General features: G+C 41.2%; 1 protein-coding gene across 1 annotated transcript in view; it reads right to left on the bottom strand.

Annotated features, from left to right (window-relative positions):
- Nucleotides 1–15,366, bottom strand: part of TMX4 (thioredoxin related transmembrane protein 4) — a 110,532-nt gene that overhangs the window by 69,951 nt on the left and 25,215 nt on the right. The window lies entirely within an intron of this gene.

Here is a 15,366-nt window from a genome sequence, read left to right on the forward strand (position 1 = left end):
TTTTGGTAAGTCCTGCGTTATCGCACACTTTGGACTTGGTCAAGAGTGCTTGAGATTTTTTGTTCCCAGTGGGTTCAAAATATTTTGTTTGTTGCCTTTTTCAATGCTTGCTAAGGCTAGTTTGTTACAGACTAACTTCAGGGATGGAGGAAGGCCTTTCTGGGGTTTGGGGGGTGATTGTACATGTTGATGTTATGAATTAAATTGTTATATTTATGAAATAAGATTTGTGTGTTAATGAAGTTGCGGCCCTTTGTTATGTCAGACATGAGTTTTGTTGTTATTGATGTGAAAAAGTGTAGAGCAGGCTCCAGGCTTGGCGGAACACAGCCTGTGTGAACTGCTGCCGATAACCTGGACAGAGAAACACTAAGGTAGCGGGGGGGGGGGGGGGGGGGGGGGGGGCGGAGAGAAAGAGATAGAAAGATATTGGATAGTGTCTGGGCAGAAGTGAGTGAAGAAAGATGGAAAGAGATATTGGACCCAGAGAAAGAAGGGAGGGGAGGGAGAGAGAGTTACTGGACAATGGGAGAGAGAGATGGAACGAAAAGAGATTAAACGAAGTTGGACAGTGCCTTGATGGGAGATAAAACTGTGTCGGACAGAAGGAAAGAGCGCCAAAAGGTTATGGGGGTGGGGGTGGGGGGGAAGGAGAGCAGTGAAAGAAGAAGACAGTGAGAATACAGAGGAGTTGCATGGGGACAGAAATTTCACCCGTCCCTGCTGGAATTTCCTCTATCCCCATCTGTGCCCACTGGAATCTCCTCCATCCCCACCAACCCCGTGCTAAAATAACCCAACTTGTGGTATTAACAGTAGCCCTTGCTGATATCGTCCCCTCTCAGTGCTTATGGAGATTTCAACACTATCAACCATATCCATTAATTTTTTTTAGTGCTATTACAAATTGCTATGGCACAAGGAAAGGATAGGCAGGGTGGTCTGGCACTACACTTCCGCGAGATCCCTGCAGGACCTGTGTTCATCCCCACAGGAGTCCCATGGACCTGGAGGGGGATCTCTGCAGGATTTCCACTAACCCCATCCTCATGCAGCTCTCTACAAAATAATGTATGCATTTGAGAGGGAGATCTGGAATGGGGTACAAGACAGTGTATGTGGTAAGGAAAGAACAAGAATCTGTGTTGGAGGACAATGAGAAGAGAGAAAGAGAAACTGTTTTGAAGTTGCATGGTTAAATATTAAAAAAAAAAAAAAAAAAAAACACACAAGACATGATGTGCACATGATACTTTGCAGACCCCGGGTTTCAGAGAGCTGAAGTTTCTGGACCGCCACTCAGAACATTTGAGTAGCCATGGGCCATACACTGTGTTCTAAAGTCCTTGATATTGAATGACTCAATATTTTAGTGAAAGACACTAAGGGGCCCTTTACTATAGGGCATTAAGCTATAACGTGTGGTTAGCACGAGAAAAACAAACTACCACAAAATGTGTGAAAAACATTTTGCGTGTTTGTGCGCACTACGCATGCATTATCTATTTTTTTAAAAATTAATTTTTGTAGGGGCAAGTCATGAGTGGAGAATACATATGGAAACATTAACCAGCTTACACGTGCACATTAATGAGTGCTACACCGAGTTAATGCAGGAGAACTTAAGGGCTCTCGTATTAATTTTTTGCAAGTCTCATGCACTAATTGAAAAATTAGCATGGGGCCTGCAAAATAAAAAAAGCCCCAAATACTGCCGGCATTGAATCTGGGCTTAGTGCGCGGGAAAAGTCATGCGTTAAGAGATGTGCTAAACCCAGATTCTAATGCCATTTAGTAAAAGGGCCCCCAAGAGGGTACTTAGAATGAGTTTCCATAAAACTGCCTACCTTTATGTGGGCAACATTACACAATAGTACTACTGTGCACCAAATCTTACCCGCTGTTAACTATGTACATTTGATTTCAGCAAATGAAAAGAAGGTTCTGTAATTACTTCCAGTAGTTAAAGACTTACAAGGTTGATATTAAAAAAAAAAAAAGCACCAATGATGCAGTTTAAACAAATCATGGATATTCAGCACTGTAACCCAGCTAATGACCTGTGCTAAATATGCAGGTAGACAGCTGAACTGCTGCTATCATAATAGTGGCGATATAGAGACCCCCCATCCAGATAAAGTTAGGGAATGAATATTGCGCAATCTGGATAACTTCCTGCTCCCCCTTACTCCACTCCGGCACTATGTAGTAAAATTAAAACAAATCGGAGAAAGTTTTCCTTCACTCAACGTGTAATTAAACTCTGGAATTCGTTGCCAGAGAATGTGGTAAATGCAGTTAGCTTAGCGGAGTTTAAAAAAAAGGTTTGGCCGGCTTCCTAAAGAAAAAGTCCATAGACCATTATTAAATGGACTTGGGGAAAATCCACTATTTCTGGGATAAGCAGTATAAAATGTTTTGTACTTTTCTGGGATCTTGCCAGGTATTTGTGACCTGGATTGGCCACTGTTGGAAACAGGATGCTGGGCTTGATGGACCTTTAGTCTGTCCCAGTATGGCAATACTTATGTACCCATGAATAGCGGCAACCAGTGCAACTACCCATATAGGCTGCCGCTTTATAGATAATTGCTTTTGAACATCAGGCCCTCAAGCTCCCAACTACCCATTTCATTGGCAGTTTTTCTTATGCAAGTTTCTGGAGGACAGCATTCACTTTCACTTAAAAGTGCTATCTATGTCTAATGCCAGCGGTGTCCAACCTCAGCCCTCTTCAGGTCAGGTTTTCAGGATTTCCACAATGAATATGCATGAGATCCATTTGCATACAATGGAGGCAGTGCATGCAAACAGATCTCATGCATAGCCATTGGGGATATCCTGAAAACCCCAGCCCTCGAGGACAGAGGTTGGACACCCCTGATCTATGTCAATAGGACCGCTTCCTCTCCGTTATACAGCAAACGCCTCACTCAAATCCAGTGAGCCCTGCATCCAACTGGTCCTATTCTTCTCATTCTCAATCCTGCCGTCCAATACTCTTTCCTTATAATTTTCTCTACTCATGCAATCTTATTTATTTATTGCATTTGTATCCCACATTTTCCCACCTATTTGCAGGCTCAATGTGGCTTACAGAGTTCTGTTATGGTTTTGCCATTCCAGGATAATAGATATGATTAGTGATGTAAAAGTGTTAGATAGGGAGAGAAGAAAAGGATTAGGTGGATAGGTAAAAAAAAATTAGACTGTCATATCTGGGCTAGTTGGTGGGGTGATTTAGTAAGGTTATGGGTTCTCTTTGTATGCTTTGTTGAAGAGGTGCGTCTTCAGAGATTTTCGAAAGTTGGTTATATCTTCAATGGTTTTCAAGGTAGTAGGTAATGCATTCCACAGTTGCGTACTCATGTAAGAGAAAGTGGTTGCATGCATCTGCTTGTATTTTAGTCCTTTGCAGCTGGGGAAGTGTAGATTCAGGAATTTGCGCGATGATCTTTTGGCATTTCTGGGAGGCAAGTCTACAAGGTTTAGCATATAGGTTGGGGCATATGTGTGGATGATTTTGTGAACAATCGTGCAGATCTTGAATGTGATGCGTTCCTTAAGTGGAAGCCAGTGAAGTTTCTCTCTTAGGGGTTTTGCACTTTCATATTTAGATTTTCCAAATACGAGTCTGGCGGCAGTATTTTGGGCTGTTTGGAGTTTTTTGATGTTCTGTTCTTTGGTTCCAACGTACAGTGCATTGCAGTAGTCCAGGTGACTCAGTACCATCGATTGTACCAGGGACCGGAAGATATATCTCGGGAAGTAAGGTTTTACTCTTTTTTTTTTTTTATTTATTAACTTTTCATAACTTTACAAGCATTATACTTGCAACATGAAACAAAGATATGATTAATACACAACATCCAAATAGGAATAAAATTATTCTAAAGAAAAACATTAATGTTTCATCATATCTTCCTTTGACCACAATTAAAGAGGAAGGAGTCAAAATTGTTCAGGGGAACATAGAAAAAAAGGAAAATTATAAGAAAAGGCATAGCCTTAAATACCACCATTGAATACTTTATGTTGGTTTTATCATTTGACAAGCTTTTTCATATTTATAAATTCTCTCAATTGTGTTGGTACAAAAAACACATACTTTATATTTAGATATTTTATAACACACTTGCAAGGATAAGCAAGTAAAAAAGTTGCCCCTAAAGACCTGGTTTCCTCTCTCATTTCCAGAAACTGTTTTCTTCTTTCTTGAGTGATTTTAGTCACATCAGGAAATATCCACAATTTCTGTCCACAAAATTGTTGCTGTGTATTTTTAAAATAAAGTTTTAATACAGCATCAAAGTCTTGTTCAAATACAAAAGATACTAGGAGGGTAGCTCTAGTTACAACCTCGGACAAGGAGTCCTCCAATATCTGTGAAATGTCCTTCAATTCTTCAGCTTCCTCCAAAACACCTTCTCGATCTTTTTTTGTAGGTAAAAAATAAATCTTATTTATCGGCGGAATATTTTGAGCTGAAAATTTTAAATTCTCCAGAAGAAACTTTTTGAACAAATCATATGGTAACATTCCTACTGGTTTGGGGAAATTAAGAATTCGCATATTCAATCGCCTATTATAATTTTCTATTTGTTCAATCCTTTGACGCATAGACATATTATCTTTCATCACTGCAATACATTTTTCATTTGTTTTTACAGCTTCTTCCTGAGAGTGTTTTTCCTGATCTTTTAAATCCTGCTTCAGCTTATCCAAAGATTGGGATAGCTGGCCTACAGTGTTGGCAAGTTTTTTAGTCTCTTGAGTAGAATTTATAATTAAATCTTGCATTTTTTGCATTGACTGCCAAAGCATGTCAAGCGTTACCACTCTGGGCGGGTTCTCCAGCGTTGTTTTACCTTCAACAGCCGACTCCAACTCTGGGATGGGGCCCTCTCCGCCGACCACATCGCCTCCGACTTCCGGGGCTTGTAGTTCGGCAATCCCTTCCCGAATCGCGGCTGGACAGAGTGGAGTACCAACAATCGGGGGAGATAAAGAGGTCTCAACTTCCAACGACGTCCAAGCCCCTGCACTGGCGTCTAGCGGATTTCCTCCTCCCGAATCACCTGGTGGACGCCGAATTGCAAATCCGTCCAGAGTTCGCTGCATCGGGGAAGACGTAAGAACCTGAGAAGGTAAGGCTCTCACCGACCCTTTTCACTTATGGGGCATTATTTTTTGAGGAAAATCAGGTTCAGCAGCGAATTGTTCTGAGCAGGTTTACAGCGTTCAGCGTATCGGCGCCATCTTGACTCCCAAGGTTTTACTCTTTTGAGTTTCCACATGGATTGGAACATCTTTTTTGTCGTATTCTTCACGTGGGCATCGAGTGTGAGGTTATGATCAATGGTAACTCTGAGAATTTTCAAATTTTGTGAGATGGGAAGGCAGCAGTATGGTGTGGTTATGGTGGTGAAGTTGTTTGTGTTATATTGTGTTGTGAGTTTTTTCTGCATTGAGTTTTAGCTGGAAAGCATCCGCCCAGGAGTGCATGATTTGGAGGCTCTGGTTGATCTCGTTGGTGATTTCATTTAGGTTGTGTTTAAAACGGGATAGATATCGTGGCATGGTCTGCGTATATATAAGGGTTGAGGTTTTGGTTGGCTAGTAATTTGGCTAAGGGTGTCATCATTAGGGCATCACACCTAAAGCACCGTTGTCACCTTTTCTTAGCTGCAGTTGTCACTATTTCCCCTCAAAAAAGCTCCTACTAGATTATCCACTGGGATCAGTTTAACAATGGGTGAAAGCAAAGGAGAGGAAAAAAAAAAGTGACATTTCTGAATTCATATTTACTCCTCACAGCAGTGGCGTGGCCCAGGCCCACCCACTTTGGGCTCAGGCCCACCAGTAGTAGCACACCTATGATGTGGCTGGCAGGGATCCCCAAGCCCCACCATCCAAAAACTCCCAACTAATCTCCCTCCTGCATACCTTGTAAATAGCATATCTTTACCTGCAGTGACTGATACATACTGTTCGCACTGGCCCCACAGCCCTCTGATGTATTCCCGCCTATGTAGATACATGAAATTGCATCAGAGGGAAGGCTGTGGGGCTAACATAAGCAGTGTGTATTAGTTGCTGCTCACTGCCAGTGAAAATCTGCTATTTAAAAGGTATGTAGGGGAGGGAGGATGTTTTAGAGACCATATGGCATGCAGGCGAGATGGGGACAGACCAAATCACTTGTGGGACAAGATGGTGTTCTGCCCACCCATCTTGGGCCCAAGCCCACCCAAAATTGGGTGTCTGGCCACGCCTCTGCCTCACAGTCACAACTAGACTAACTTCTATAGAGCAAATACTGTCCTTAAGCCTTTACTGCACTGCATATACCTCGTCGTGCTATATAAATATTTAGTAATAGCAATGGGGGGGGGGGATTTTAAACTGAATACATAACCTTTATCAGAAATAGTATGCTCATAAATTAACAAGTGTTATGTACTTTAACTTGAAAATACAAGTGTTATTTTCCATCAATGAGGGCAGTTATAAAACTAACACATAAATCATTACATGTAGGGCCTAACAGTTAGTGCAGTGGCTTTAGAATCAGGGGACTCGTGTTTGATTCCCACTGCAGCTCCTTGTGACTCTAGGCAAGTCACTTAACCCTCCATTGCCTCAGGAATAAAATAAGTACCTAATATGTAAACCACTTTGATTGTAACCACAGAAAGGACGTATATCAAACCCTTTCCCCTTCCTTTTTTCTCCACACAGATACAGGAGAAAAGTCTGGGAAATACCCTCAGAACACACACTTAAGCATGGATTTCAATATTCATATCACAGAATATTCTACTCAAAGGCCATATCACTAAGACTGTCACCAATTCTATATCTGTGGGAGAAGACTTTGATGAATCACGCCCTTACTGTAGTCTTAAATGGGGATATTACACCGATAACCAATTTTCTTCACAGCATTTGGAAAGGACCATAACGCTGCTTTAATTAGAACACTATGTACACTTTGCCTTAAAGGACAGATGGCACCACAGAAGCTGTCATTCACCCTGATGGTCCAAAATAAACCAATGACAGGGGAGACGCTCCAAGAAGGAATGGGTGGGCAATGTTCCAAGATAAGAGACGGAGAAAATAGCTATGTGGCTTCCCTGCAGATCTATATGTGAAGTCATGACTCACATCCTTGCTGCATCACAAAGCCTAAGTGGTATGGGATGTGCAGAATACAATTTTTAATTCACTTTAGGAATTTGGCATGGGTGCTCAGCAATAGCAATGCTGAATCCCATGCAAGAGACCCAGGTTCAATTCCCAGTCAATGTCATCTTTCCATACTTCTTTCATAACTCTAGAGGAAAGGAAGAGGGGTGAAGGGCAATTCTATAAATTGGTGCCTCAATTTAGAGGCCCCAATTCTGTGCGCTTAGTGCCAATCCTATAACGGCATCTTGGCACCAAGATTTGGTTATAGAAAACTGGCACAAGGCCAGCATTGGCGTGCTTATGGCCCCACCCAACCACCCACCAGAACTGCAAATGCCTTGGTTGGCGGGGATCCCGAGGCCCCACTAGCAGAAGAGGTCTTCTTCCTCCAGCACTGGTCTTTCCGCCGCCACATTGCCTGCCTCTGTGGCTGCTTTTTCTCTCATGTTGCACATGCTTAGTTTCAAAACTGAGCATGCACAGCCTGAAGGGAAAAAGCAGCTGCTTGGCGGGCAATGCGGCAGAGGAAAGAACCGAGCTGGAGGAAGACCTCTTCTGCTGGCGGGGCCTGGGGGGGGGGGGACGGACCTCCCGTCAGCCAAACTAGAAGTCCTGCTTTGTCTTTTCCTCGGGGTCCTCCCTAACCTCCAAGGGGGGACAGGCCTTGGAGTTCTCGCTCTCATGCTCCTGTCGGGATGTGATCACCAGTTCACTGCTCTGTTTTGCCTTGACGATACATTAAGACATTTTCCCACCGTTATTCATTTGTTAAGACTCCAGAGGCAGGCACACAAGTGGCTGCCAACACTAACATTTTTATTTAATTTTTGTATGATGCTTTATTTTTTGTGTGTTGTCACTATTTTATTCCTCCTCTTTTCTGCTGTTGTATACCATCCAGTCCAGGTGATTTACTACTCCATAATTTGTTGATTTGGCTCAGTACATCTTCCAGGTTCACCAAGATTTCTGTCAGCTCCTCTGCATAGTCACCCTTTAAAATCATCTCTGTACAGGTAAATCTTTTACATCTTCTTAAGACTGAGGCAAAGAATTAATTCAATCTCTGTACATGGCCCTGTCTTCCCTGAGGTCCCACGGATTCTCTCATAAGCTTTCTGCTTCCAATATACCTGAAAACACTATTACTATGAGTTTTTGCCTCAGAGGCAAGTTTCTCTTTTGGCCTTCTTTATCGATGCTTTGCATCTAACTTGCCAGTCAGTGCTTATTGTTACTTTTTGGATCGTGTCCCCATATTATGAAAGATGTTCTTTTGGTTCTAATAGTTTCTTTCATTTCCATTACCCTTTTGAAAATTAAATGCTGCTACAGTTAGATTTTCTTAGTGACTGCACTCATTATTATAATAAGTAAAATTAGATCATGTTATGATCACTATTTCCCAGGGGACCCAACACAGTTTGCGTGGTTTTTTTTTTTCTTTGCATCTACATGCTGCTTAGAAATTGTCAGGGATAATTTGCAACCTTTGCTCTGTTCTACCCTTAAACATTTCTGGCTTTCTTTCACCTTTGTTGAAACTCTCTATTGGGATTTCCTAAATGTCCTGTTTTAACAGGACTACTTATCACTACTACTACTTATCATTTCTAAAGCGCTACTAGACATACGCAGGCTGTACACTTGAACATGAAGAGGCAATCCCTGCTCGACAGAGCTTACAATCTAATTAGGACAAACAAGAGGTATGGGAATATTAAAGTGAGGATGATAAAATAAGGGTTCTGAACAAGTGAATAAGGGTTAAGAGTTAAAAGCAGCATCAAAAAGGTGGGCTTTTAGCTTAGATTTGAAGACCGCCAGAGATGGAGCTTGACGTACCGGCTCAGGAAGTCTATTTCAGGCATATGGTGCAGCAAGATAAAAGGAATGGAGTCTGGAGTTAGCAGTGGAGAAGGGTGCAGATAAGAGAGATTTACCCAGTGAACGGAGTTCCTGGGGAGGAATGTAGGGAGAGATGAGAGTGGAGAGGTACTGAGGAGCTGCAGAGTGAATGCACTTATAGGTCAATAAGAGGAGTTTGAACTGTATGCAGAAATGGATAAGAAGCCAGTCAAGTGTCTTGAGGAGAGGGCTAATATGAGCATAACGACCCTGGCGGAATATTAGTTGTGCAGCAGAATTTTGAACAGATTGAAGAGGAGAGAGATGGCTAAGTGGGAGACCTGTGAGAAGCAAGTTGCAATAGTCTAAGCGAGAGGTGATAAGAGTGTGGATGAGGGTTCTGGTAGTGTGCTCAGAAAGGAAAGGGCGACTATTCCAAACCTCACTGCTCTAATTTAAAAGCTGCTCTCTCTCTCCTTTTTAAATGTTATGTCTGCAGCCTACTTCTATACCGGTTAAGGTGGAGTCCATCCTTTCAGATTAGGCTCCTCCTTAACCAGAATGCTGCCCAGTTCCTAACAAATCCCAGAATCCTGTGGGCATGAAGAAAGCAATGGGGCTCTGTGGGGGGGGGGGGGGGGGGGGGGGGGGGGATGAGTTTCTAAGAGCTAAGTAGGTGCAGGTTCCAGCCCCAAATGGGACACGTGAGATACAACAGGTTTGCTTTCAGGGAGAAGAGGGCAAGAAAGCACAGAAGAGGAAGCATTCGTTTCAGCATTAAAAACAGCTACAGACGCAAGAGGAAGCCATGGAATGGGATAACACAAACAGAGAAGCAGATTAACCCATAGAAGACGGTGCTTGATTTCCATAGTGCAAGACAATGGAACCCATGAGATTAGGCAGTAGATGATAGAAAAGAAAAGGACAGACAGAAAGAAGACTGCCTGTAGATGGCTGGAGGTACATTTGGGAAAGGCGTGGACCATAAGTAGTTAGATTAATGAAAATACAAAGACTGAGATGTATTTTATTAACGGAAATATGCTCGGACTGGAAGTAGGTATCCTCAACTGAACATCTGTTTGGAGAGACAGAGATTGCACTAGTAGGATGATGCTATCTTGAACCACTGCGGGTAGGGGACGGGGGGGGGGAGGGAGAGAGAGAAACGGTATTCAATGGACTGAATGTGGGCTCTGGGGACAAGGCTATGTACCACTTCACTGTTTAAAATGAATATATACAGCGAGTTGTTTCTTTTCAAATTAACAAGACAGCATTTTTTTGTTTTAAATATTTTTTAGAAATTGTCCTTTTTTTTTTTTTTAATAGCCATTTAAATTTTTACAAGCGATAAAACAACTTGGCAGAAATACAGAGAAAGTAATATATAGGAATTATTTCAGTCAGGTAATTCTAGTCTCTTCCTTAGACCACTAAATAGGGAGAGTGAAACAAGACAAGGAGATCAATTAAACAGTAAACAGAAAAAAAAAAACGTAGTTTTAAACCTGATTATCCCCAGATATTACTCGTCTAATTCATTATTCCACATTGATCCATCTGGTTGGCTTCTTCAAGGCCAATACGGTGTATAGTCAAATCATTTCATTGAAAACATACTTATTGACCAATATTAGTTATAAACAATAGATCTGATTACATTCTCTTTTAAAAACCAGAAGTTATTTAACAATACATATACTTAAGTCTCTAATTCAGATCCCACTGATTAAAGTAATCCCAGTTTTCACTCCTTTTAAGGTAATAATTGAGGATTTGTTTTTCCTTTTTTATTTATAACCATTTGAATTTTTACAAGCGATAAAACAACTTAGAAATTGTCCGTTTATATGTAATATGTAAAATTACTTATGGACATAAATACTGACTTGCTAGAGTTCTATCCCACACACAAGAAATGCCCAAATTCCACCCAGCATATCAAATCCAATTCTACCATGCTGGTACTCAAGGGCATATTGAAAAATTTGTGGGCTGTGGTGTTCAGCTGTTGCAAATGTCACACTGATTCCGGCATTTTAACATAACTTACTAAGCACATTCAATTTATCCCATAGTATCATAAGATATTTCACGTACCTCCAAGAGTCTCCCAAGTTAACCCTGCAGACTCCCTTGTGTAGACCTGCTGCTGCATTTATAATCAAAGGAGCCAATAAGGAACATACTGAAATAATTAGCCCTGATTAGCAAGTAAGTGTTACATACAAGGAATTTTCCCTACTATGGTGCTTTATCTGGTCAAAATTGGAAGGTACGTCATCCCCCTCAAATGATCAAATGGTTTCTTGGTTAGCAGAAATATGCACACATTCATCTAGATTGTGCACACTGGGCTGGGGGGGGGGGGCGGGGGGACTGCACTCCACAAGCCCACAGCTGAAAGTGTGGAATGGCCTGATGGTTACTGCAGCGGGCTGCGGACCTAGGGAACTGGGTTCAATTCCCACAGCTGCCCGACAGTCGGCAGTGGGTTGAAACAGTAGTACAATGTAATACTTAGATTGTGAGCCCACTAGGACCAGACCCAGTACCTGGAAAATTAAATTTTAAACCGTTGAGGCCTGAGCGGTATATAAATTCTGAAATGAATGCAGGAATGAATGAAAACATTTGCATATAAAGGTTTCTTCATTGGCTTTAATCCTGATTCTGTACAGGAAAGTCATGATTCACAATCTGTTATCGTACAGTGTGGGAATTTCAGACTATACACTACGAATGACAGAAGTAAAAAAATGGCTTATAATCTTCAGTGCTAAATATGCTACTGTCCAACATACTTACTCCTAATTTTGGCTCTTTGTAGTTTCAAAATTTTACTTTTCTGTTTCCCTCATTTAATATCGTTCTTGGCACCTGTTGAGCAGCAAGTCACACCATACAGAGAACAAGCTTGTGGCTTTCTTTCCAATACACAACCGCACATTTGCATATTCTTGCCCATGGCAAAGAATTCAGCCACAGGAATGGAGTAGTACAATAGTTAGTGCAGTGGCCTAGGAACCGGGTTCAATTCCCACTGCAGCCCTTTTGACTCTAACTCTCCTTTGTCCCAGGTACATACATGTAAACCGCTTTGACTAATGCAGAAAGGTGCCTGGGAAAATGGTAGAGGCTATTATTAAAAACAAAATTACAGAGCACATCCGAGGACATGGATTACTGAGACCAAGTCAGCATGGCTTTTGTGTGGGGAAATCTTGCCTGACCAATTTACTTCAATTCTTTGAAGGAGTGAACAAACATGTGGACAAAGGGGAGTCGGTTGATATTGTGTATCTGGATTTTCAAAAGGCGTTTGACAAGGTACCTCATGAAAGGCTACAGAGGAAATTGGAGGGTCATGGGATAGGAGGAAATGTCCTATTGTGGATTAAAAACTGGTTGAAGGATAGGAAACAGAGAGTGGGGTTAAATGGGCAGTATTCACAATGGAGAAGGGTAGTTAGTGGGGTTCCTCAGGGGTCCGTGCTAGGACCGCTGCTTTTTAATATATTTATAAATGATTTAGAGATGGGAGTAACTAGCGAGGTAATTAAATTTGCTGATGACACAAAGTTATTCAAAGTCGTTAAATCGCGACAGGATTGTGAAAAATTACAAGAGGACCTTACGAGACTGGGAGACTGGGCGGCTAAATGGCAGATGATGTTTAATGTGAGCAAGTGCAAGGTGATGCATGTGGGAAAAAAGAACCCGAATTATAGCTACGTCATGCAAGGTTCCACGTTAGGAGTTACGGACCAAGAAAGGGATCTGGGTGTCGTCGTCGATAACACACTGAAACCTTCTGCTGCTGCGGCTAAGAAAGCGAATAGAATGTTGGGTATTATTAGGAAAGGTATGGAAAACAGGTGTGAGGATGTTATAATGCCGTTGTATCGCTCCATGGTGCGACCGCACCTTGAGTATTGTGTTCAATTCTGGTCGCCGCATCTCAAGAAAGATATAGAATTGGAAAAGGTGCAGCGAAGGGCGACTAAAATGATAGCGGGGATGGGACGACTTCCCTATGAAGAAAGACTAAGGAGGCTAGGGCTATACAGCTTGGAGAAGAGACGGCTGAGGGGAGACATGATAGAGGTATATAAAATAATGAGTGGAGTGGAACAGGTGGATGTGAAGCGTCTGTTCACGCTTTCCAAAAATACTAGGACTAGGGGGCATGCGATGAAACTACAGTGTAGTAAATTTAAAACAAATCGGAGAAAATTTTTCTTCACCCAACGTGTAATTAAACTCTGGAATTCGTTGCCGGAGAAAGTGGTGAAGGCGGTTAGCTTAGCAGAGTTTAAAAAGGGGTTGGACGGTTTCCTAAAGGACAAGTCCATAAACCGCTACTAAACGGACTTGGAAAAATCCCAAATTCCAGGAATAACATGTATAGAATGTTTGTACGTTTGGGAAGCTTGCCAGGTGCCCTTGGCCTGGATTGGCCGCTGTCGTGGACAGGATGCTGGGCTCGATGGACCCTTGGTCTTTTCCCAGTATGGCATTACTTATGTACTTATCAAATCCCATACCAATCCCACAGCAACAGAAGAAAAACAGTAGCAGAATTATAAAAATTTTTAAAAACATAAAATGAATTAATGTCTTAAAAATGCATTGTTCACATTGTTGGTTGTATATGATACATGATGTATTTATGGTTATTTTGATTTAGTTGTAAATATTTTTTAAATATTCAATAAACGTAAAGTAAAAAAAAATGCAGTGTTCAATATGTGGAACTAAAAGGTTAAAAAAGAAATGTGTGTGTGTCATGCAGAGATTGTGCATTTGTGTATATGTTTTCCTGTATATATTTAATTTTTACTGCTCCAGAGCGAATGAACCTGAGCAGAAAATTAAAAAAAAAATTTTAATGTATTTTCCAATATTCATAAACTACCGAACAAAGCAACAACAAAAAATATTTTTTTAAATACTTTACCAGGAAATTTTATTTTCTTATCATGTGGACAGATTTTGCTACATTCTGATTTCTAAAATACAAACTGACAGATGTTCATAGAATAAGAAAAACAAGTAAAAATAAGGTACAAAAGCATTACACAAACAGCAACCAAAAACCGATGCTGTGATTTTTCAGCCACTCTGAGTTCAAAATTGCTGCCTGCCTTTTTCAGAGCCAACGGCTTCAGTTCAAGGAAGACTCACGACCAAAATACAGCAACAGAAGATACTCTCCCCCACAAGTGTTACCTGGCAAGCCTCTTTTCCATCAGAAGTATATAGCGTCTTACCAAACTGACAGGCAAACTCCCAGAATTCCACTGGGCACCACCTTCCACAAATAATATAAAAAAACAAACAATGGGAAAATTAAAAAAGTCAGAACCATAAGTGTGACGGGGAAGAAGAGATTGTGGGAGGGGAAAAGCAGGCTAGAACAATATTGGAAAGGACTAAGCCTCTCAACTGCCTGTGGTATGTATTAAATGCAAAACAAGGATCATCATTTTGAAGACCAAAAAAAAAAATCCCACTGACTGATATTTATATGCAGTGATAAAGACCTCATTCTGCCATTTGTAAATTATTTTGTCAAACTAAGGAAAATAAATAGTTTACGCTATATATCATTTCATCCCATTATCCCCTCTCCTCACCAGTCTGGCTAGCCACACAGAGGGATGTCTAATGATTTAGAGTCTGAGGTGGCATTTATCTTCCCCTCAAAAGAGATCAACATAACTCATGAGTGACATATCTTCAAGTGTGCCATCAGGCATCTTTTCAAAAGCAGCAATAAACTATCGCATCCATTCCAAGATAGCTCGCATTGTATAAAATGCTAACAAGGTTAGCACCTACACAAGAGTGTTCCTGTTACAACAAAACTTATATTTTCCCATTATCACTGAAAACGCGAAGACCCCCATTCCACCAACTACAGAGTCCCTGAAATGAACTTTTCATCTACCGATATAAATATATTTAACTGTGTTCATTTATGATCAGCTTTTTCAGTGGACACCTTCTACTAGCAACCAGTGTAAGAAGTAGCCAGTTATAAACTAAATTAGAAGGTGACGCAATCCCTTCACTTATCCCCAGTTATGATCTTCTGTGATCAACTCGATACCAGCTGCTGTCAGATAATTAGGGCTAGATTCTATATATCATGCCTTAAAAAAAAAAAATACACCTAGGCGTATTCTATAAACCACGCCTAAATTTTGGGTATAGTGTATAGTATATGCCCAACACAGGTTTTCCGCTACTATATTTAATTGCTGCCGATTACACCAATGGAAACCTGGTGTAAATGCAGACACCTAACTTACG

Source organism: Microcaecilia unicolor, chromosome 3, assembly GCF_901765095.1.
Source record: "Microcaecilia unicolor chromosome 3, aMicUni1.1, whole genome shotgun sequence".
NCBI lineage: Eukaryota > Metazoa > Chordata > Amphibia > Gymnophiona > Siphonopidae > Microcaecilia > Microcaecilia unicolor.